We start from the raw sequence: 24,462 nt of genomic DNA on the forward strand, positions 1-24,462 counted from the left end.
TCTCTTATGAGTTGCTGTAATGGCTTGAGTTGGTTGGCCTCCAGCCAGGAGGTGGTGCTTTCAAGAGAGCCCCACCTGCAGTAGTAGAAGGGGGATATAAGCTTGCCCTACATTTGCCAGATAAGTAATCGGCTTTCTCAGGTCATGGGTGGGGCCATAGAGCTCCCACGAGTTTATGTCTTTTGTCTTTGGCTGCCAGGGCGGGTAGAGAAAAACCATCAGGAGGGGGCAGTGTTAGGCGTGTCTGAGCTCAGACTCTCCTTGGGCAGAACTTGCTGTGCCACTGTGGGGGATAGGGGGATGCTTCTCAGGCCAATAGAATTATGTTCCCAGGGGGATTGTATTTGTCTCTGCTGCATCATACAGGTCACCAGGGAAGTGGGGAAAGCCAGCAGTGACAGGCCTCACCCAGCTCCCATAGCCAGCAAAGCTGTTCTCACTCCCTCTGTGCCCCACCAACAGCACTAAATTTATATCCAGACAGCTGGCAAGCAGGGCTGAGATCTTGCCCCAGGCTACTAGCCTCCCCAGTGAGAAAGCAAGAAGGGCCCTCAGGACTTGCTCCTCCCCACCTGCCCACACGATCTCAGCTCACTGCAACCTCTGCCTCCTGGGTTCAAGTGATTCTCCTGCCTCAGCTTCCCAAGTAGCTGGGACTACAGGCACGCACCACCACACCCAGTTAATTTTTGTATTTTTAGTAGAGACGCAGTTTTACTATGTTGACCAGTCTGGACTTGAACTCCTGACCTCAGGTGGTCCACCTGCCTCAGCCTCCCAAAGTGCTGGGATTACAGATGGGAGCCACCATGCCCAACTGTTATGTAGTTTTAATCAAAGTTATGGATACAGGAAAGCAAAGTTTTCTTCTGGTGGTACATACACTACAAATAACCTTTTCTTCCTTTTTGTTTCTGTTACTCCCTTCTCATATATTTGTTGCATACTATTTTATACAAAGAAGTTGATAAGTAAAGGAGAAATAAAACTTAGCAATGTAGGAAAAATTATCTTATCAAATGAATTTAAATACATTTTCTCTTACATCAGCACAGTTAAAAATGTCAATTTTTTGTGAAAGGATTTAACAGTGCATAGATATATAAAGACATATTATCAAAGAGTTTTTGCATCCCCCCAGGTCCTTTATTTCCTATGTTCCCTCAGTTTCTTGTTTCAAGACTTACAACCATAGAACTCCATTTACCCTCCACCCCTTATATGCTAGTGTTGTCTTAAGTATTACATCTGCATATATTGGAACCCTTACCAGGGGATGTGATAATTTTTGCTTTCAACAGTCTATTTTAATAGTCTCATCTATTTTAAATAAATTAAAAGGGCCAGCCATGGTGGGTCATGCCTGCAATCCCAGCACTTTAGGAGGCTGAGGCAGGTGGATCACCTGAAGTCAGGAGTTTGAGACCAGCCTGGCCAGCATAGTGAAACCCTGTCTCTTCTAAAAATACAAAAATTTGCCAGGCATGGTGGCTCACGCCTGTAATCCCAGCTACTCTGGAGGCTGAGGCAGGAGAATTGCTTGAACACAGGAGGCAGAGGTTGCAGTGAGCTGAGATCACGCCACTGTACTCCAGCCTGGGCAACAGAGTAAGACTCTGTCTAAAATAAATTAAAATAAAATAAAATAAATTAAAGGACAAAAATATTTATCCAGATATTTACCATTTCTGTTGTTCTTCCTTTATTCTTAAAATTTCAAGTGTCCCTCTTGAATATAATTTCCTGTTGCCCTGAAGAACTTTCAACATTTCTTTTAGAGCAGGTCTGCTGGTTACATATTCTCTTTTTTTTCTTCATGTAAAAACGTTTTTATCTCACGGTCATTCCTGAAGGATAATTTCAGCAAATGTCGAATTCTGGTTTGACAATTCTTTTCTTTCAGTTCTTTAAAGATGTTGTTCTACTGTTTTCTGGTCTCCATGATTTCAGATGTAAAATCATCAGTCATTTGAATAGTTCTTCCTCTTTATATAATGTGGCACTTTTCTTTCTGGCTGTTTTCAAGATCAACAACAAGAATAATAAAACTTGGTGTTCAGAAGTTTGATTTTGATGTGTCTGGCCACAGTTGATTTTCTTTGGAGGTGTCCTGTTTGGGATTCTAAGCTGCTTTAATCTGTAATTTAAGTCCTTCATCAAATTAGGGAAGTTCTGGCCTTTATTTTTTCAAATATTCTTTCTGAACCAATTTACTTTTCCTATCCTTCTTGGATTCCAGTGAAATGAATGTTAGATAATTTGATGATGTTCTGTTCATTTCTTCCCCCTACCTCTTTGTTCTTCAGATTAATGTCTATTAACCCATCTTCAAATTCATTGACTCTTTCCTTTGTCATTATCTCCATTCAGCTATTGAGCCCAATCAATGACTTTTTCATGTATTATATTTTTTAGTCCTAAAATTTGCATTCGATTATTTGTTATTCTATTTTTTTCTGTTCGCATTCTAAAATTAAATTTTTTAATGTTTTTCTTCTTTTTAGAGACAGGGTCTCACTCTGTTGCCCAGGCTGAGTACAGTGGCACAATCATAGCTCACTGCAGCCTCAAACTTCTGGGCTTAAGTGATCCTCCCCACTTGGCCTCCCAAAATGCTGGGATTACATGCGTGAAACACTGCACCCAGCATCTGATGACTTTTGTATTTCTATTCACTTAGGGAGTGTTTACCTTTACCTCATGAAACATAGATGTGATAGGCTTTAAGGTCTTTGTCTGATATTTCTAACATCTGGGTAATCTTGAGGTAGTGATCTCTTGATTTCCTTTTTCCTTGAGATTTTTCACAGTTTGTTGGTTCTATGTTGAGTAATCATGGACTGTATCCTGGAAAATCTGAATATTATATTGTGAGGTCTCTCAGGCCTGTTTAATTTCTCTAGAGAATGTTGATTTTTGTTTGTTTGTTTTAGCAGGCTAGCAACTTGATTTGATTCAGACAGTTCTGTATCACACACAGATCTAAATGTAAGAGCTAAAACTATAAAATTCTGAAGAAAGCATATAAGAACATTATTGTGAAATTTGGTTAGGCAAAATGTTCTTGGATTTGATAGGACAGGAAAAACATAAACCATAAAAAAATTGTTAAATTGTACTTTGTCAACATTTAAAAACTTCTGATCTTTGAAATAAACTGTTAAAAAATGAAGAGACTAGCCACAACTGGGAGAAAATAGTTGCAAAAATATATCTGAAAAGGATTTGTACCCAGAATATATAAGTAACTCTTACAACTAAAAATTAAGACAATCAATCCAATTATTAGCCCAATTAAAACTTGGGCAAGCCAAGTGTGATGGCTCATGTCTGTAATCCCAGCACTTTGGGAGGCCTAGGTGGGTGGATTACCTGAGTTCAGGAGTTTGAGACCAGCCTGGCCAACATAGTGAAACCCCATCTCTACTAAAAATACAAAAAATTAGCCAGGTGTGGTGACACACACCCGTAATCCTAGCTACTTGGGAGGTTGAGGCAGGAGAATTGCTTGAACCTGGGAGGCAGAGGTTGCAGTGAGCTGAGATTGCACCATAGCACTCCAGCCTGGGTGACAGGAGTGAAATTCCCTCTCAAAACAAACAAACAAACAAAACAACAACCAAAAAAATGGGCAAATGCTGTGGACACTTCACCAAAGAAGTACAGATGAGAAACAGGCACATGAAATGATGCCTAACATCATAGGTTATTAGGGAAATGCAAATTAAAGCCAACATACTGAGTAGAATGGCTAAAATTAAGAACAAACAATAAAAAGTGCTGATGTGGATGTGGAGCTAATGGGATTGAAAAATGGTACAGCCACTTTGGAAAACAATTTGCAGATTATGATAAAGGTAAAAAATACTTACCAAGAGGCCCAACAATTCCATTCCACCCAAGAGAAATGAAAAAATATGTTTACAGAAAAACCTGTACCCCAATTTTTATGGCAACTTTATTCATAATAGTCCAAACTGAGAAACATCCTAAACGTCCATCAACTGGTAAAGAGATAAACAAATTGTAGTACCTATATACAATGGAATACTACTAAGTAATAAAAAGGAATAAACTACTGATACATAACCACAGTGTGAATAAATCCCAGAATGATTATGCCTAGTGAAAAAAGCCAGACACAAAGGACTACATGGTGTGTGAGTCCGTTTATATGACATTCTGGAGAAGGTAATACCATAAGGACTGGAAACTATAGGGACAGATCAGTGGTTGTCAATGGCTGGACACGAAGGGAGGGGATTGAACACAAAGGTGGCATGAAGGAACATTTTGGGTAATGGAAATGTTTTTAAATTATGTTAGTGGTTACACAACAGAATATGTTTCCCCAAACTTATCAAACTGTATACCTAAAAAGGCTGAATTTTATGGCATGGAATTACATCACAAGAAACCTGAATTGTTAAAAAAGAGATATTCTTTTTATAGCTTTTTGAATGAATGCCTCCTTTACTTTTTCCTTTTTAAAATTTAGATTTTGCTCTGTAAAATGTGATACAGATATAGCTGAAGTTCTATCCCTCCTACCTTTTCTCTCACTTTCTTTCTTCCCAGAGATAAGCATTGTTCTGAAATTGGTGTGTATTATTCTCAGGTGTCCATTTTAACTCTTAGGACATATGTATGTATCTGTAAATAATATACATACAACTATTTTTTATTTAAAAATTATATAGATGCTATTATTCTGTATGAATCTTTTGCAGCTTGCTTTAATCACTTAAAATTGTGTTTTTGAGATTAATCCATGTTAATATATACAGATCTAATTCATCCATTTTAATTTATGTAGAGTATTCCACTGTATGAATAAATTACAGTTATTTAGCTATTTTTTTTTACAATAAGGGGACAGTTGTTTCCATTTTTTATCTTTTGTTATCAGAAACAATGATCCAATGAACATTTTCTATAAGTCACCTTTAGCATATGCATAAGAATCTCTTTAGGTAAGGCACCTAGAAATGTTATCACTGGTTTAAAGGATATAACTTTCAACTTTATTAGGCATCACTGAATTGATCTAAAAAATGGTTGTGTGAACCATTATGGAAAGTAGCATGGAGGTTCTTCAAAAACTTAAAAATAGAACTACTGTATGATCCAGCAATCCCACTACTGGGTATATATCCAAAGGAAATGAAATTAGTATGTCAAAAGGATATTTGCACTGCTATGTTTATTAAAGCATCAATCACAGTAGCCAAGATATGGAATCAAACCTAAGTGTCCATCAGTGGATGAATGGAAAAAGAAAATGTGGAACATATACACAATGGGATATAATTTAGCCATAAGAAAAGGAAATGCTGTCATTTGTGACAATATGGATGAACCTGGAGGACATTATGCTAAGTGAAATAAGTCAGGCACAAAAATGCAAATATCTTCTCATTCACGTGTGGAATCTAAAAACGTTGATCTCATAGAAGTATAGAGTAGAATGATACTTATCAGGGGCTGGGGCAGTTGCATGGGGTTGGGGAGATGGTTAAAGGATACAGAATTTCAGATAGGAGAAAGTTCAAGAGATCTATTGTACAACAAGTGACTATCATTAACAATATATTGTGGAGGAGCCAAGATGGCCGAATAGGAAGAGCTCCGGTCTACAGCTCCCAGCGTGAGCGACGCAGAAGACGAGTGATTTCTGCATTTCCATCTGAGGTACCGGGTTCATCTCACTAGGGAGTGCCAGACATTGGGCGCAGGTCAGTGGGTGCGCGCACCGTGTGCGAGCCGAAGCAGGGTGAGGCATTGCCTCACTCGGGAAGCGCAAGGGGTCAGGGAGTTCCCTTTTCCAGTCAAAGAAAGGGGTGATGGACGGCACCTGGAAAATCGGGTCACTCCCACCCGAATACGGCGCTTTTCCGACGGGCTTAAAAAACGGCGCACCACGAGATTATATCCCGCACATGGCTCGGAGGGTCCTACGCCCACGGAGTCTCGCTGATTGCTAGCACAGCAGTCTGAGATCAAACTGCAAGGCAGCAGCGAGGCTGGGGGAGGGGCGCCCGCCATTGCCCAGGCTTGCTTAGGTAAACAAAGCAGTGGGGAAGCTCGAACTGGGTGGAGCCCACCACAGCTCAGGGAGGCCTGCCTGCCTGCCTCTGTAGGCTCCACCTCTGGGGGCAGGGCACAGACAAACAAAAAGACAGCAGTAACCTCTGCAGACTTAAATGTCCCTGTCTGACAGCTTTGAAGAGAGCAGTGGTTCTCCCCCTATGCAGCTGGAGATCTGAGAACGGGCAGACTGCCTCCTCAAGTGGGTCCCTGACCCCTGACCCCCGAGTAGCCTAACTGGGAGGCACCCCCCAGCAGGGGCACACTGACACCTCACACGGCAGGGTACTCCAACAGACCTGCAGCTGAGGGTCCTGTCTGTTAGAAGGAAAACTAACAAACAGAAAGGACATCCACACCAAAAACCCATCTGTACATCACCATCATCAAAGACCAAAAGTAGATAAAACCACAAAGATGGGGAAAAAACAGAACAGAAAAACTGGAAACTCTAAAAAGCAGAGCGCCTCTCCTCCTCCAAAGGAACGCAGTTCCTCACCAGCAACGGAACAAAGCTGGATGGAGAACGACTTTGACGAGCTGAGAGAAGAAGGCTTCAGATGATCAAATTACTCTGAGCTATGGGAGGACATTCAAACCAAAGGCAAAGAAGTTGAAAACTTTGAAAAAAATTTAGAAGAATGTATAACTAGAATAACCAATACAGAGAAGTGCTTAAAGGAGCTGATGGAGCTGAAAACCAAGGCTCGAGAACTATGTGAAGAATGCAGAAGCCTCAGGAGCCGATGTGATCAACTGGAGACAGGGTATCAGCAATGGAAGATGAAATGAATGAAATGAAGCGAGAAGGGAAGTTTAGAGAAAAAAGAATAAAAAGAAATGAGCAAAGCCTCCAAGAAATATGGGACTATGTGAAAAGATCAAATCTACGTCTGATTGGTGTACCTGAAAGTGACGGGGAGAATGGAACCAAGTTGGAAAACACTCTGCAGGATATTTTCCAGGAGAACTTCCCCAATCTAGCAAGGCAGGCCAACGTTCAGATTCAGGAAATACAGAGAACACCACAAAGATACTCCTAGAGAAGAGCAACTCCAAGACACATAATTGTCAGATTCACCAAAGTTGAAATGAAGGAAAAAATGTTAAGGGCAGCCAGAGAGAAAGGTCGGGTTACCCTCAAAGGGAAGCCCATCAGACTAACAGCAGATCTCTCAGCAGAAACCCTACAAGCCAGAAGAGAGTGGGGGCCAATATTCAACATTCTTAAAGAAAAGAATTTTCAACCCAGAATTTCATATCCCGCCAAACTAAGCTTCATAAGTGAAGGAGAAATAAAATACTTTACAGACAAGCAAATGCTGAGAGATTTTGTCACCACCAGGCCTGCCCTAAAAGAGCTCCTGAAGGAAGCGCTAAACATGGAAAGGAACAACCGGTACCAGCCGCTGCAAAATCATGCCAACATGTAAAGACCATCGAGACTAGGAAGAAACTGCATCAACTAACGAGCAAAATAACCAGCTAACATCATCATGACAGGATCAAATTCACACGTAACAATATTAACTTTAAATGTAAATGGACTAAATGCTCCAATTAAAAGACACAGACTGGTAAACTGGATAAAGAGTCAAGACCCATCAGTGTGCTGTATTCAGGAAACCCATCTCATGTGCAGAGACACACATAGGCTCAAAATAAAAGGAGGGAGGAAGATCTACCAAGCAAACGGAAAACAAAAAAAGGCAGGGGTTGCAATCCTAGTCTCTGATAAAATAGACTTTCAACCAACAAAGATCAAAAGAGACAAAGAAGGCCATTACATAATGGTAAAGGGATCAATTCAACAAGAAAAGCTAACTATCCTAAATATATATGCACCCAATACAGGAGCACCCAGATTCATAAAGCAAGTCCTGAGTGACCTGCAAAGAGACTGAGACTGCCACACATTAATAATGGGAGACTTTAACACCCCACTGTCAACATTAGACAGATCAATGAGACAGAAAGTCAACAAGGATACCCAGGAATTGAACTCAGCTCTGCACCAAGCGGACCTAATAGATATCTACAGAACTCTCCACCCCAAATCAACAGAATATACATTTTTTTCAGCACCACACCACACCTATTCCAAAATTGACCACATACTTGGAAGTAAAGCTCTCCTCAGCAAATGTAAAAGAACAGAAATTATAACAAACTATCTCTCAGATCACAGTGCAATCAAACTAGAACTCAGGATTAAGAATCTCACTCAAAACCGCTCAACTACATGGAAACTGAACAACCTGCTCCTGAATGACTACTGGGTACATAATGAAATGAAGGCAGAAATAAAGATGTTCTTTGAAACCAATGAGAACAAAGGCACAACATACCAGAATCTCTGGGACGCATTCAAAGCAGTGTGTAGAGGGAAATTTATAGCACTAAATGCCCACAAGAGAAAGCAGGAAAGATCCAAAATTGACACCCTAACTTCACAATTAAAAGAACTAGAAAAGCAAGAGCAAGCACATTCAAAAGCTAGCAGAAGGCAAGAAATAACTAAAATCAGAGCAGAACTGAAGGAAATAGAGACACAAAAAACCCTTCAAAAAATTAATGAATCCAGGAGCTGGTTTTTTGAAAGGATCAACAAAATAGATAGACCGCTAGCAAGACTAATAAAGAAAAAAAGAGAGAAGAATCAAATAGATGCAATAAAAAATGATAAAGGGGATATCACCACTGATCCCACAGAAATACAAACTACCATCAGAGAATACTACAAACACCTCTATGCAAATAAACTAGAAAATCTAGAAGAAATGGATAAATTCCTCGACACTTACACTCTCCCAAGACTAAACCAGGAAGAAGTTGAATCTCTGAATAGACCAATAGCAGGATCTGAAATTGTGGCAGTAATCAATAGCTTACCAACCAAAAAGAGTCCAGGACCAAATGGAATCACAGCCAAATTCTACCAGAGGTACAAGGAGGAACTGGTACCATTCCTTCTGAAACTATTCCAACCAATAGAAAAAGAGGGAATCCTCCCTAACTCATTTTATGAGGCCAGCATCATTCTGATACCAAAGCCAGGCAGAGATACAACCAAAAAAGAGAATTTTAGACCAACATCCTTGATGAACATTGATGCAAAAATCCTCAATAAAATACTGGCAAAACGAATCCAGCAGCACATCAAAAAGCTTATCCACCATGATCAAGTGGGCTTCATCCCTGGGATGCAAGGCTGGTTCAATATATGCAAATCAATAAATGTAATCCAGCATATAAACAGAGCCAAAGACAAAAACCACATGATTATCTCAATAGATGCAGAAAAGGCCTTTGACAAAATTCAACAACCCTTCATGCTAAAAACTCTCAATAAATTAGGTATTGATGGGACGTATTTCAAAATAATAAGAGCTGTCTATGACACACCCACAGCCAATATCATACTGAATGGGCAAAAACTGGAAGCATTCCCTTTGAAAACTGGCACAAGACAGGGATGCCCTCTCTCACCACTCCTATTCAACATAGTGTTGGAAGTTCTGGTCAGGGCAATTAGGCAGGAGAAGGAAATAAAGGGTATTCAATTAGGAAAAGAGGAAGTCAAATTGTCCCTGTTTGCAGATGACATGATTGTATATCTAGAAAACCCCATTGTCTCAGCCCAAAATCTCCTTAAGCTGATAAGCAACTTCAGCAAAGTCTCAGGATACAAAATCAATGTACAAAAATCACAAGCATTCTTATACACCAAGAACAGACAAACAGAGAGCCAAATCATGAGTGAACTCCCATTCACAATTGCTTCAAAGAGAATAAAATACCTAGGAATCCAACTTACAAGGGATGTGAAGGACCTCTTCAAGGAGAACTACAAACCACTGCTCAAGGAAATAAAAGAGGATACAAACAAATGGAAGAACATTCCATGCTCATGGGTAGGAAGAATCAATATTGTGAAAATGGCCATACTGCCCAAGGTAATTTACAGATTCAATGCCATCCCCATCAAGCTACCAATGACTTTCTTCACAGAATTGGAAAAAACTAAAGTTTATATGGAACCAAAAAAGAGCCCGCATCGCCAAGTCAATCCTAAGCCAAAAGCACAAAGCTGGAGGCATCACACTACCTGACTTCAAACTATACTACAAGGCTACAGTAACCAAAACAGCATGGTACTGGTACCAAAACAGAGATATAGATCAATGGAACAGAACAGAGCCCTCAGAAATAACGCCGCATATCTACAACTATCTGATCTTTGACAAACCTGAGTAAAACAAGCAATGGGGAAAGGATTCCCAATTTAATAAATGGTGCTGGGAAAACTGGCTAGCCATATGTAGAAAGCTGAAACTGGATCCCTTCCTTACACCTTATACAAAAATTAATTCAAGATGGATTAAAGACTTAAACGTTAGACCTAAAACCATAAAAACCCTAGAAGAAAACCTAGGAAATACCATTCAGGACATAGGCATGGGCAAGGACTTCATGTCTAAAACACCAAAAGCAATGGCAACAAAAGACAAAATTGACAAATGGGATCTAATTAAACTGAAGAGCTTCTGTACAGCAAAAGAAACTACCATCAGAGTGAACAGGCAACCTACAAAATGGGAGAAAATTTTCGCAACCTACTCATCTGACAAAGGGCTAATATCCAGAATCTACAATGAACTCAAACAAATTTACAAGAAAAAAACAAACAACCCCATCAAAAAGTGGGCAAAGGACATGAACAGACACTTCTCAAAAGAAGACATTTATGCAGCCAAAAAACACATGAAAAAATGCTCATCATCACTGGCCATCAGAGAAATGCAAATCAAAACCACAATGAGATACCATCTCACACCAGTTAGAATGGCAATCATTAAAAAGTCAGGAAACAACAGGTGCTGGAGAGGATGTGGAGAAATAGGAACACTTTTACACTGTTGGTGGGACTGTAAACTAGTTCAACCATTGTGGAAGTCAGTGTGGCAATTCCTCAGGGATCTAGAACTAGAAATACCATTTGACCCAGCCATCCCATTACTGGGTATATACCCAAAGGACTATAAATCATGCTGCTATAAAGACACATGCACACGTATGTTTATAGCGGCACTATTCATAATAGCAAAGACTTGGAACCAAACCAAATGTCCAACAATGATAGACTGGATTAAGAAAATGTGGCACATACACACCATGGAATACTATGCAGCCATAAAAAATGATGAGTTCATGTCCTTTGCAGGGACATGGATGAAATTGGAAATCATCATTCTCAGTAAACTATTGCAAGAACAAAAAACCAAACACTGCGTATTCTCACTCATAGGTGGGAATTGAACAATGAGATCACATGGACACAGGAAGGGGAACATCACACTCTGGGGACTGTTGTGGGGTGGGTGGAGGGGGGAGGGATAGCATTGGGAGATATACCTAATGCTAGATGACGAGTTAGTGGGTGCAGTGCACCAGCATGGCACATGTATACATATGTAACTAACCTGCACAATGTGCACATGTACCCTAAAACTTAAAGTATAATAATAAAAGAAAAAAAAAGCAAACAATATATTGTATTCTTGAAAAATGCTAAGAGAGTGCATGTAAAATGTTCTCATCATAAAAATGATAACTATGTTAGGTAATGCATATGTTAATTAGCCAGATTTAGTCATTCCATAGTGTATGTATATTTCAATTTTTTTTTTTTTTTTTTTTGAGACAGTCTCACTCTGTCACCCAGGCTGGAGTGCAGTGGTGTGATCTTGGCTCACTGCAACCTCCGACTCCTGGATTCAAGCAATTTTAGTACCTCAGCCTCCTGAGTAGCTGGGATTACAGGTGCCCACCACCACACTTGGCTAATTTTTGTATTTTTAGTAGAGACGGGGTTTCACCATGTTGCCCAGGATGGTCTTGAACTCCTGGCCTCAGGTGATTGACCCGCCTCAGCCTCCCAAAATGCTGAGATTACATGGGTGAGCCACCACGCCTGGCCATAATGTATGCGTATTTCAAAACAATATGTTGCACACAGTAAATACATCTAATCTAATTTTATCTGTCAATTAAAAAAATTTAAAATGGTCATACTAATTTCCCAGTAGAAATATATAAATATTTCTGTTTTCTCACTTCTAATTTTCATATGAGCAGATTTGTTAAGCTTGGGGAGAAATAACATCTAATATGCATATTCTGGATTATTAGCAAGATTGTATCTCATTTATCTCATTATCATTCCCCTCTCTTTTGTCACACTAAGCTGTTCCTTCTTCCATGTAATTCATCTCAGTGATGATACCACTATCCTTCCAGATGCTCAGGTCAGAAGTCTGGGGGGTTATCTCTGAGTTCCCATCCCTCCTCCCCCACATCCACCCTCCAAATCCCTTTGTTTCTTATCCACAACATTATAATGACCTCCTAACTAGTCTCCTCCCTCCAGCCTACTCTCCCTCCAGTTGATTCTGTTCACTGTAGCAAGAGTATTTGTATTTCTGAAATACAAATCTGATTACGTCACTCCCCACAGCCCCAGCATTCTCTGGTGGCTTCCCATTTCTCTTTGGCCATTTCTCTTTGGCATGGTTTACAAGTCTCATCACAAGCTGGCTTCTGTGCCCACAGCCTCATATTTCTCCACTCCCTTCCTCAAAATTCTCACTCTGGTTTTGCTGAGTCGTTTTCAGTTTTAGGATATATCTCTACCTGGAACATTCTCTTTTCTCCTCTGACTAATTCATCTTTTTTCTCAGATGAGGTAGCATTTCTTTCAAATAGACTTTCCTGCTGCTCTAAAACTGTGTTGGTGACTGAGTGAGTGTGTGTGTGTGTGTGATTGTGTAGTGAGGGACAGGGTAGCCTGCAGGTAAAGTCTGTGGTTAGACTGAGTATAAAGAGTGCCTAGGTTAGAATCATGGTTCTGCTATGTCTCAACCATGGCACTTTGGGCAAATTCATTTCTTCACGACTCAAATTTTCTTACCTGTGAAATGGCAATAATAATAGTACCCACCTCCCAGAAATTGTTGTAAGAATCAAATAAATTAATACACATGTAATATGCTTGGGACAGTGATGGTCACAGAGTAAGTGCTCATTGAATTCTAGCTGTATAAAAATGATATTCCTTTTTTTTTTTTTTTTGAGACAGAGTTTCATTGTTATTGCCCAGGCTGGAGTGCAATGGTGTGATATCAGCTCACTGCAACCTCCGTCTCCTGGGTTCAAGTGATTCTCCAGCCTCAGCCTCCAGAGTAGCTGGGATTACAGGCACTTGTCACCACGCCTGGCTAATTTTTGTATTTTTAGTAGACATGGGGTTTTGCCATGTTGACCAGGCTGGTCTTGAACTTCTGACCTCAGGTGATCCACTGCCTCGGCCTCCCAAAGTTCTGGGATTACAGGCGTGAGCCACTGCACCCAGCCCTCTTACCTTTTTTGTTATAATTATTTACTTGTGTATATTCTGCACTTTAGGCTCTTGTAGGGTAGAGATTATAAGTGTTTTGTCATTGTACCCTTCAAGGCTAGTGCAGAGCCTGTTCCATAGTAAAAATTCAATCAGAATTTACAGATTGATTGAAGGAATGTGGGAGGAAGATATCCTTGAAGCCAGTCTAACTGAAAAAAAAAGTGTTCTTCTCTAGCTTTTTTTTTTTTTTTGGAGATAGAGTCTCGCTCTGTCACCCATGCTGGAGTGCTGTAGGATGGTCTCGGCTCACTGCAACCTCTGCCTCCTGGGTTCAAGTGATTCTCCTACCTCAGCCTCCTGGGTAGCTGGGATTACAGGCATGTGCTACCACGCCCAGCTAATTTTTGTATTTTTAGTAGAGACGAGATCTCACCATGTTGGCCAAGCTGGTCTCGAACACCTGACCTCAAATGATCTACCCGCCTCCGCCTCCCGAAGTGCTGGAATTACAGGCATGAGCTACCATGCCCAGCTGGTCATCTCTAGCTATTCTTAATTCAAGTAATGTTAATTGCTCTTGTTTCTGGGTTCTTAGCCAGTTTCTCTTAATCAAGCATCATATGATCAGCACATCATAGATTCTTTCCAGATCTTGCTTGTTCACTAGGTTTACCTAACTCTTTTTCTTAACACTTTGCTAGTGGAATAATGACCTCAGGCCTGCACAGTGGATCTTAGCTTCTTCCCGCTCATAGGACTTCTAGAAGCCCCTCAGCAGCAGCATTGATTGAAGAATCAGAGCAATGGGACCGAGTTTTCAGAGAAGAAGTGAAACGTGTAACAGGCTGTGAGGATGTTCTAAGAAAAATCTTGGCACCAGGAATGTATTTAAAATGTTTTTATTATAGAAAATTTCAAACATATATACAAGTGGAGGAATAATGTGAAGAATCCCTACTTACTCATTACCCACTTTCAGGTGACATCAACCCATTCCCTGTCTTGTTTCACGTGATTATTATTTTGAAGCAAGTCCTAAAAACATCATGGAAACATACAATAGTATGATTTCATTAGCACATATTTCAATGTACCTGTCTAAATGATTTGGACTTTTTTCTTCATTTAAAATAAAACCAGGAAATATCAGGATGTCTTCTAGTAGGTGAATGAATAAATAAACTGTGGTATATGCAGACAATGGAATATTACTCAGCACTGAAAAGAAATGAGTTATCAAGCCATGAAAAGACCTGGAAAAAACTTAAGTGCATATTACCGAGTGAAAGAAGCTAATCTGAAAAGGCCACATACTGTATGATTCCAACTATATGACATTCTGCAAAAGGCAAAACTATGGAGACAGTCAAAAGATGAGTGGTTGCCAGGGGCTGCAGGGAGGGAGGGATGAATAGTTGGAGTAAAAATTATTTTTAGGTCAGTGAAACTCCTCTCTGTGATACTACAATGGTGAATACATTTTTCTAAACCTCACACAATGAACAACACCAAGAGTGAACCCTAATGCAAACTCTGGACTCTGGGTGATAATGATGTGTCTGTGCAGCTTCGTCAGTTGTAACAAACGTCCCAGGCTGGTGGGGGGTGTTAATAATGGGGGAGGCTGTGCACTGGGGGACTGGGGACATGTGACAACTCTTTATACTTTCTGCTCAATTTTGCTGTGAACCTAAAGCTGCTCTAAAATATAAAGTGTATTTTTAAAAGTACAAGTATTATTTTGAAAAAAACAAAAGTAAAGACAAAAACCCCCAGCTTATTCGGGACCTTGTAATGAAGTGCTGATGAGTGACATTATCATGGTACTTTGGCCTAAGGACTCATGAATATAAAGATCTGGGCTGACGTGGCCTACTCCCAAACCTGAACTCAAATCTTGGAACTTACAATTTGGACAGAGCAGAAAGTCACCTTCCAATACCAAAGGGAAAGGATCCAGACAAAGATGTTGATGTCATAGAGGTCATTGGAAAATACATCCCCATCGGTATCCAGAAATCCTAGCATTTAGATCACTTGGGCAGGAGGCAGTGTCTGAGAGATTAACACAGCCTAGCATAGCTAATGGACCACGTAGAAGAACTCTCGTTTAAGGGGGCATAATACTATTTGTAAATTACAGGCACACATGCTTGTGTTAGACTGGCTGCTTCTCTCAGCTTGGTCTTTGGTTGTTTACCTATCTCATGACTAGAGTGAATTTTGCAATCCTGGGAGAGGCATGTTTTCTCTTGGCTCCCAGGAGCAGCACTTTTTTTTTTTTTTAAAGGTCTTTGGAGTCAGACAGAACTATGTGTGAATCCTATCTTTCCTACCAATGACGCTTAGATATTCTTCCTTATTAATAAAACAGGTTGGTCACAGCTACTTAGCAAAGCAATTGTAAAATTAATAAGCATGATATGTGAACTACCTGGTGTGTGTTTGCCATTAGTCATTCCTTTCAGTTTAAAGTTGAACCTGCCCTCCTAGGAGTTACCAGAAACTTAGTATCTCTGGACTTGGTCAACAGAAATTTCATAAATTAGGCTGGGCGCAGTGGCTCACGCCTATAATCCCAGCACTTTGGGAGGCCGAGGTGGATGGATCACCTGAGGCCAGGAGTTCAAGACTAGCCCGGCCAACATGGGGAAATCCCGTCTGTACTAAAAATACAAAAATTAATCGGGTATGGTGGCGTGCATCTGTAATCCCAGCTACTCAGGAGGCTGAGGCAGAATAATCGCTTGAACCCAGGAGATGGAGGTTGCAGTGAGCCAAGATCGCACCACTGCACTCAAGCCTGGGTGACAGAGCGAAACTCCATCTCAAAAAAAAATTAAAAAAAAAAAAAAGGCAGGGCACGGTGGCTCATGCCTGTAATCTCAACACTGTGGGAGGCCGAGGTGGGAGGATCATTTGAGGTCAGGAGTTCGAGACCAGCCTGGCCAACATGGCGAAATCCCGTCTCTACTAAAAATACAAAAATTAGCCAGTTGTAGTGGTGCACGCCTGTAGTCCCAACTACTTAGGAAGCTCACTCCAGCCTGAGGAGCAGAACAAGACTCCATCTCAAAAAACAAAACAAAACAAAACAAAAAAAAAAAAGAAAGGAAGAAGAAATTCCATAAATTAAACTCTGTTTCTGGCATTTATTACCAGTAGATCAGACTCCTGAGTAGACTCTTTTTAAAAAAGTTCTCCATATTTCTTAATTTCTGAATCCAAAAGTTTTCTCAAAGTTTTTTCCACAATTCTGCCCTGGGTGACAGGGAGTTCTTGTCCTCAGATACACACCAGAATGTTAGAAATTCTTAATTAATGGAAACATCCTGCCTTTGAGCAGTCTAATGATAGGATTAGCATTCTGAGAATTCCACATTTATATTTCATCATATCCTCCCTAACCCATTTTGAGTTCTTAATCGAGCCATAATAATTTGGAGAGAATGTATTATTTTCCAATAGCACCATGGGGAATCAGAGTTCCCAGGATGAAAGACAGGTTTGAAAGAGAGCTTGGAAACCCTCGAGGAACACTCATTTGCTTCCCAAATTGGACTGCAGTAAGCTTTCCCTGTGACAAGACTGACACTTCATTGGGTCTTTCTAGTACCTCTTTAGTCTCCGTGGCTTTACTCTCCCATTTCCAAAGTGATAGATAACAGTGTCAGTGGTCAGTATCCTCTGAATGGAGGCCGAATAACTTCATGTGATTTATTCATAATAATAGCATCATAATATGTACCCTAGAGGGTTAGGGAGTCAGGAGAGTGTTATGGTTAAACACAAGAGTTTCAAAGCCAGACTGTGGGTTTGAAGCCCAGCTCCACTATTTACTACCCATGTGACTTTGGACACATCACTTAATCCTTTTAAGCTTGACTTTCGTCATCTGTAAAATGGCGGTAATAATAGCACCTATTTTGTAGTGCTATTAAAATATTAAATGAGATAACCTCTGGTATTTAAGTGCTCTATAAAAATCTTTTTATGATTGTTCTTAAAAGTCTTAACAGAGATGAAAGATGAAAGTATTAAAGTGTGAAAGCCGCAGCACAGTAGGTGCTTACTAAATGCCAGAAGTTGATGATTGATTATTTTCTCTTTCTTTAACCCTTCCTTCTCCATCAAATGAGCAGTAAAAATGAAACACAAATGGCAAAGTAGTTAAAGTCCTTGACTCTGGACGCAGATTATTTGTGTTCAAACCTAAATCTGATGTTTACCAGCTATGTAATCTTAGGTAAGTTAATTAATTTCTCTGTGGCTCAGTTTCCTCATCTGTAAAGGATGATAGAACCTACCTCATAGGATTGTTCTCAGGATTAAATGGGTTAATATTAGTAAAGTATTTAGTAACAGCCTCAACACACAGTTAGTGCTATATATATATGTAGTAAATACAAGATATTTAATTTGTAAATTTTTAGTACCAAATTCCAGGTGTGTATGTCCTCATTATGTAAATATATTACTATATGGTGAGCATAGACATCTTGAGGTTGCATAAACCATGGATTAATTGTATTGTAACAAATAGAGTTTGAAAGTTTAAGGAAGAGAAATATGAAAACCAAATTTATGTAGTTATAATAACATTTATTCATTACTTGTTACAGATCAGTTAATGATTCAAATACTTGACATAAATTATCTCATTTAATTACACCATAAGCCTTTGAGGTAGGAGCTATTATTATCCTTATTTTATAGATGAGGAAAATGAGGCGCAGAGAGACCATGTAACTTGCCTGAGGTCACAGAGTAGAGCCAAGGTTTAAACTCTGAGTCTGACTTCATTGCCTTGGCATGTCCTCATCATGCTCCATGGTCTTTTTCATATGGGAAAAATGTGCTCTGCAGGTCATGGGCTTAGTCCAGTGCCCTGGACACTTTTTGAGTCATCAACCCCTTTGAGATGGGGTGGACCCTCCTCAGAAAAAAATGTACACACTTAGGTTAGTGTTTATCTTCTACATAGTCTAATGCTAGTTCAAAAATTCCAATAGCATAAATCAAGTTTTTTTTCCCCAAAATATATTGCACTGTTTATTCCAACATGTGTTTAAAAGCACAAAAATAGCCTGGGCAACATGGTGAGACTTTGTCTCTACAAAAACTTAGCCAGGCATGGTGGCTTACACCTGTGGTCTCAGCTGCTCGAGAGGCTGAGGTGGGAGAATTGTTTGAGCCTGGGTGGCTGAGGCTGCAGTGAGCTGTGATTGCACCACTGCCCTCCAGCCTGGGCAACAGAGAAAGACCCTGTCTCAAAAAAAAAAAAAAAAGCACAAAAACGAATACCTAAAAAATGCAGGCACTCCTGGTTCTGCTAATTACACAAAAATAAATAGATTAAGGAATAAATTTGGATATACTGAAGGCTGGCTCAATGAAAAATAAGGTCATTAATTCAGACACAACACTGAGCTGGTGGTGTGGTTTCTCTGACAATTACATTAATGGTTAAACTTCCAAAGGCAGATAGGCAACAGATACTACAGAAGTTTTAGGATGTTTTTCTGGGGGAGTCATGGAGCAGCTATGCTTCACCACAGTTGCTGGAACACTTGTGTTGGCCAGAGTCCTGGGACTTTCCCTTGCTTTCCAAACAGGGAGAGTTTGACACTGCACCTACACTTGCTTAGGATCTGGCGTTCATCTATTGAAGCCACAGATTCCTTCGATTTTATCTTAAGCAACTGTATTAGTCCGTTTTCACACTGCTGATAAAGACATATCCGAGACTGGGCAATTTACAAAAGAAAGAGGTTTATTGGAGTTACAGTTCCATGTGGCTGGGGAGGCCTCACAATCATGGCTGAAGGCAAGGAGGAGCAAGTCACATCTTACGTGGATGGCAGCAGGCAAAGAGAGCTTGTGCAGAGAAACACCCATTTTTAAAACCATCACATCTCGTGAGACCCATTCAGTATCACAAGAACAGCAGAGGAAAGACCCGCCTCCATAATTCAATCACCTCCCACCGGGTTGCTCCTAGGACATGTGGGAATTGTCGGAGTTACAATTCAAGATGAGATTTGGGCGAGGACACAGCAAAACCATATCAGCATCCATAGGCAACATTTACTGTTTTGATCACCTATTACACATTTGCTTTTTTTTCTGGATTAGGGCACCCTGAATTTCCTTCGGAAAACCATTTCTCTGGGACTCCATTCCTGTGGATTGTGGATTGGGTGGGGGCTCCCTTCTTTCTCCAGAGGCAGCACATGTGACCAAGTCCAGATTAATCAGGAGCAGGCCAGTGACCCAAACTGATCCAATCAATATGAATCCAGGGACTTACATCTGAGACACTGAGATTCTTCTTTGCTGCAGTACAACCTGGGAGGATGAGAGCTGAGGAAGCTGCCGACTGAATGATAGTTGGAAAGAAACTGAGTCCTAACGACATCATTTGGGCTCCTGGATCAAGTCAGGCCTGAAAATCATTGATATGGTTTGGCTCTGTGTCCCCACTCAAATGTCATGTTGAATTGTAATCCCCATTGTTGGGGTAGGGACCTGGTGGGAGGTGATTAGATCACGGGGGTGAATTTCTTCCTTGCTGTTCTCATGATAGTGAGTGAGTTCTCATGAGATTTGATGGCTTAAAAGTGTGTAGCATCTCCTCTTTGCACTCTCTCTCTCTCGCTCCACCATGATAAGACGTGCTTGCTTCCCCTTCACCTTCTGCCATGATCGTAAGTTTCCTGAGGCCTCCCCAGCCATGCTTCCTGTACAGCCTGTGGAACTGTGAGTCAATTAAGCCTCTTTTCTTTATAAATTACCCAGTCTCAGGTAGTTCTTTATAGCAGTGTGAGAACAGATTAATACAATCCCCGAGACTTTTCAATAACAAGCCCAAACCTTTTGCCTACAACAATTTGAGGTGAGTTTCTGTCACTTGGAACAAGAAGAGTCTTAACTAATGTTGCATCTGACAATTGGACTATTGACCTTTGTATTATGCATGGTAGCTTGTGCCTCATTTATAAAGATGTATTTTTCTTTTAAAAACTTGTTTATGTCTTCCTTAAAAAATATAATAAACCTTTGTGATTTTTGAGAACTTTCAGAGATCTTCATGCATCCCTAATTATTAGTTACCCTTGTAGCATACATTATTTCCTAAATCAGCAATATCCACATGAGATAGCAACAAGTCAAAGACAAAAATGTTGCAGTGGGATTTCGATGCTCAGGTCAGGCACCAGAGACTTGGGGCACAGGATTCTCAAAATTAACGTTTTAGCAATTTTTTTATTGCTACATGATGTGGACTTCAGAATAAAGAGTAGACTAACTCTTCAATCTAAATCCTCAATACTAGACATTATATTTCCTTACTGTGTTAATTTGTCCTACTGCAATTTATTTCATTTCCCTGTCATTTAATCAAGTCAGGATTCCCTCCCTCCCTCCCTCTCTTCCTCCCTCCCTCCCTTCCTTCCTTCCTTCCTTCCTTCCTGAGACAGAGTCTTGCTCTGTCACCCAGGCTGGAGTGCAGTGGCATGATCTCAGCTCACTGCAAACGCTGCCTCCCGGGCTCGAGTGATTCTTTCATCTCAGCCTCTTGAGTAGCTGGGACTACGATGTGAGCCACCACACCCAGCTACTTTTTGTGTTTTTTTGGCAGAGACAAAGTTTCGCCATGTTACTCAGGCTGGTCTCAAACTCCTGGGCTCAAGCAACCCATCCATCTTGGCCTCTCAAAGTGTTGGGATTATAGCATAAGCCACCACACCCAGCCTGGAATTTTCTTTCAAAAGCCTTCATATCTAATATCCATGCTCCTTGAGTTAGTCTGTAGCCTAACTATATTTGGTAGCCACTAAAGCAAAATGAAAATATTGGAAATGTTCTAGCTTCTTGTTTATTTTAAAATAAAATTTAATCTTTCCCTAAAGTCCACAGTTTATTGACCTTTACATTTTAGATTTTTTGTACTTGTTGATACAGTAAAAGCAGAGACATTTAAATGAGTTTTAATTTAAGAGAAGCTGGTATTTGAGAAGTAAGATTTATGAAATGTCTATTTGAGGAGTGATTATTTGCATGTAAAATTATTTTTCACTTTAAACAAAGCTTTCTTTATGTTTCCTATTAATATTCACCCTAGTGAGTTAACTATTTGACTTAATGTATAAAGTTTTACTTAAAATTCTAGAATTTCAGAGCAAGAAGGGTACTTGAAGATACTTTTACATTTGAGGAAGTCAAGGAAAGAGGCAAGTAAAATATTTTATTCTGGCTGGGCACAGTGGCTCACATCTGTAATCTCAGTACTTTGGGAGGCTGAGGTGGGTGGATCACTTGAGGTCAGGAGTTTGAGACCAGCCTGGCTAACATGGCAAAACCCTGTCTGTACTAAAAATACAAAAATTAGCTGGGCGTGATAGCACATGCCTGTAATCTCAGCTACTCAGGAGGCTGAGGCAGGAGAATCCCTTGATCCCAGGAAGGGGAGGTTGCATTGAGCTGAGATTGTGCTATTGCACTCCAGCCTGGGTGATAGAGGAAAAATCTGTCTCAGATATATACATATATATACCTGCCTGTCACGGGTGTCTGCTCATGCCTCCATATAGGGGCAGAATATTACCCCACCCCATTTTCAGACTTGGCCATATCACTTGCTTGGGCCAATGGAAGAGACAGTAAGTATGCCAATTCTGAGCCAAAGCTGAGTTGAGTTGAATTCCGCCTTTTCCTCAACCACTCCACATCAGTACTTCTAAATCAGGAATTTCATCTGGCATTTGGTCATTGGTGGTGGCAAAAGTTGACTCACAAGGCCAGTTCTGTGGCACTGAAGCTGAGCCTTGAGACTGTTGCTCCAGCTTTCCAAATGATTCTGTGAGCTATTAATACTTTTTAATAAATCCCTTTTCTGCTTAAACTAACTGTTGAGGATTCTTTTTTTTTTTCACTTAAGACATATCCTCTCTACTCCATAGACACATTTTCAGAAACCCTTTTTTTCTGATGAGTTCAACTGCATGCTTTCGGAAGAAATGAGAAATAGGTATATTTAGCATGCTTTCTGAAGATATGGGAAATAGGTCTATTTAGCATTTAGTATTAAACATATGGTGTGTTTAATACTTTATATGATTTCCAATCCCCGTCCCCCCAGTAATCAAGTTGGTGTAGATTAAAAAGGTATTTTACTCAGGATAGTTGAGGCTGTGAAGGACCAAGAATGCTCACACTCTTCTATAGGAATGGAAATTGCTATACACTTTTTTTGGTATGAAATTTATTCAGTTTTAAACAGCCTTAGTATTCTGCATATCATTTATTTCATCCATAATTTTTTTTTGCTTCATAGAAAGAGTTTAATAATCACAGGGCTGGCCAAGTGGAAGGATGGGAGTTAATTCTCAAATCTGTCTCTCAGATAATTTGAAAGCTAGGGTTTCTTAGGGATAGTTTGATAGGCAGGGGACTAGGGAATGGAGAATGCTGATTGGTTGGGCTGGGGATGAAATCATAGGGCTGTCAAAACTGCCTTTGTGTGGTAAGTCAGTTCCTGGGTGAGGCTCATCAGTCTGGGAGATGTTATTCTACTAGAATGCAAAGTCTGAAAAATATCTCCAACCCCAGTCTTAGGTTTTACAATAGGAATGTTGTCTATAGGGGTGATTAGGGAACTTACAAATTTTGTGCTCACCCCATGTGCCTCCTGAGCAGTAAACAATGACTAGTTATCATTTACGCCTGGGTCTTAGCAGAATTCAGGCCCCTCCCATAATTCTAACCTTGTGGGCTGTCATGAGTTTTACAAAGGCAATGCTATCCTTGAACAAGGAGGGGCTATTATCATCCTTGCTTTAAGGTTAAACTATAAATTAATTCCTCCCATAGTTAGCTTAGCATATGCCCAGGAAAGAGCAAAGACAGTTGGTTTGAGAGGTTAGAAGCAAGAGTGAGTTAGGTATGTCAGATTTCTCTCACTGCCATAATTTTTGTAAAGACAATTTCCATCCCCAATTTGAGCTTGATCGTACTTCATTCTTGAGTTGTGAGCTACAGAGATGGGAAAAGGCTAACGATTGCTTTAACTTCTTGCTGACAGGGGGGTGTAGTGGGGGTAAAAGTTGGCTTATTGGTAAGAGGAATAAAACCATTTTGCTATTGTCTGCATGTATTCACGGGTGTCTTGTGGGGATCTCGTATTAGTCAGGGTTCTCCAGAGGGGTGGAGCTAATGGATATATGTATATATGAAAGGGAGTTTATTAAGGAGAATTGACACACAGGATCACATGGTGAAGTCCCACGATAGACCATCTGCAAGCTGAGGAGCAAGGAAGCCAGTAGTGTCTCAGTCCCAGTCCTAAAACCTCAAAAATAGGAAAGCCGACAGTGCAGCCTTCAGTCTGTGGCTGAAGGCCCAAGAACCCTTGGCAAACCACTGGTGTAAGTCCAAGAATCCAAAAACTGAAGAACCTGGAGTGTGATGTTTGAGGGCAGGAAGCATCCAGCACAGGAGAAAGATGAAAGCCAGGAGACTCAGAAAGCCAGTGTATCCCACCTTCTTCTGCCTGCTTTTTCTAGCTGTGTTGGCAGCCCATTGGATGGTTCCCACCCACCTTGAGGGTAGATCTGCCTCTCCCAGTCCACAGACTCAAATGTTAATCTCCTCTGGCAACACCCTCACAGACACACCCAGAAATAATACTTTGTATCCTTCAATCCAATCAAGTTGACACTTAATATTAACCATCACAGGTCCCAAGGCTTGCATGACAAAGATACTAGTACTCTCATCTACAGTTTTAGCACAGCACTAAAATGAACAGCAGACTGTAAGATAAGGAGTCCTAGCATAAGAACTGAAAGCCCTGGCTTCAGAAGCCCCTGTGGAACAGATCTGAAGTCTTCATCCATCAATTCTATGATGAAACTTTTTTAAGGACAAATCAGGGATGTATGTAAAGATACAGAAAAAGGATGTCATAATAGCAC

The 24,462-nt window shown here is 40.4% G+C and overlaps 1 long non-coding RNA gene across 1 annotated transcript in view; it reads left to right on the forward strand.

Moving 5' to 3' along the window:
- Window positions 1-24,462, forward strand: part of LOC129523585 (uncharacterized) — a 135,387-nt gene that overhangs the window by 102,812 nt on the left and 8,113 nt on the right. The gene's annotated exons all lie outside the window — the stretch shown is intronic.

The sequence above is a fragment of the Gorilla gorilla genome, chromosome 6, assembly GCF_029281585.2.
Source record: "Gorilla gorilla gorilla isolate KB3781 chromosome 6, NHGRI_mGorGor1-v2.1_pri, whole genome shotgun sequence".
NCBI lineage: Eukaryota > Metazoa > Chordata > Mammalia > Primates > Hominidae > Gorilla > Gorilla gorilla.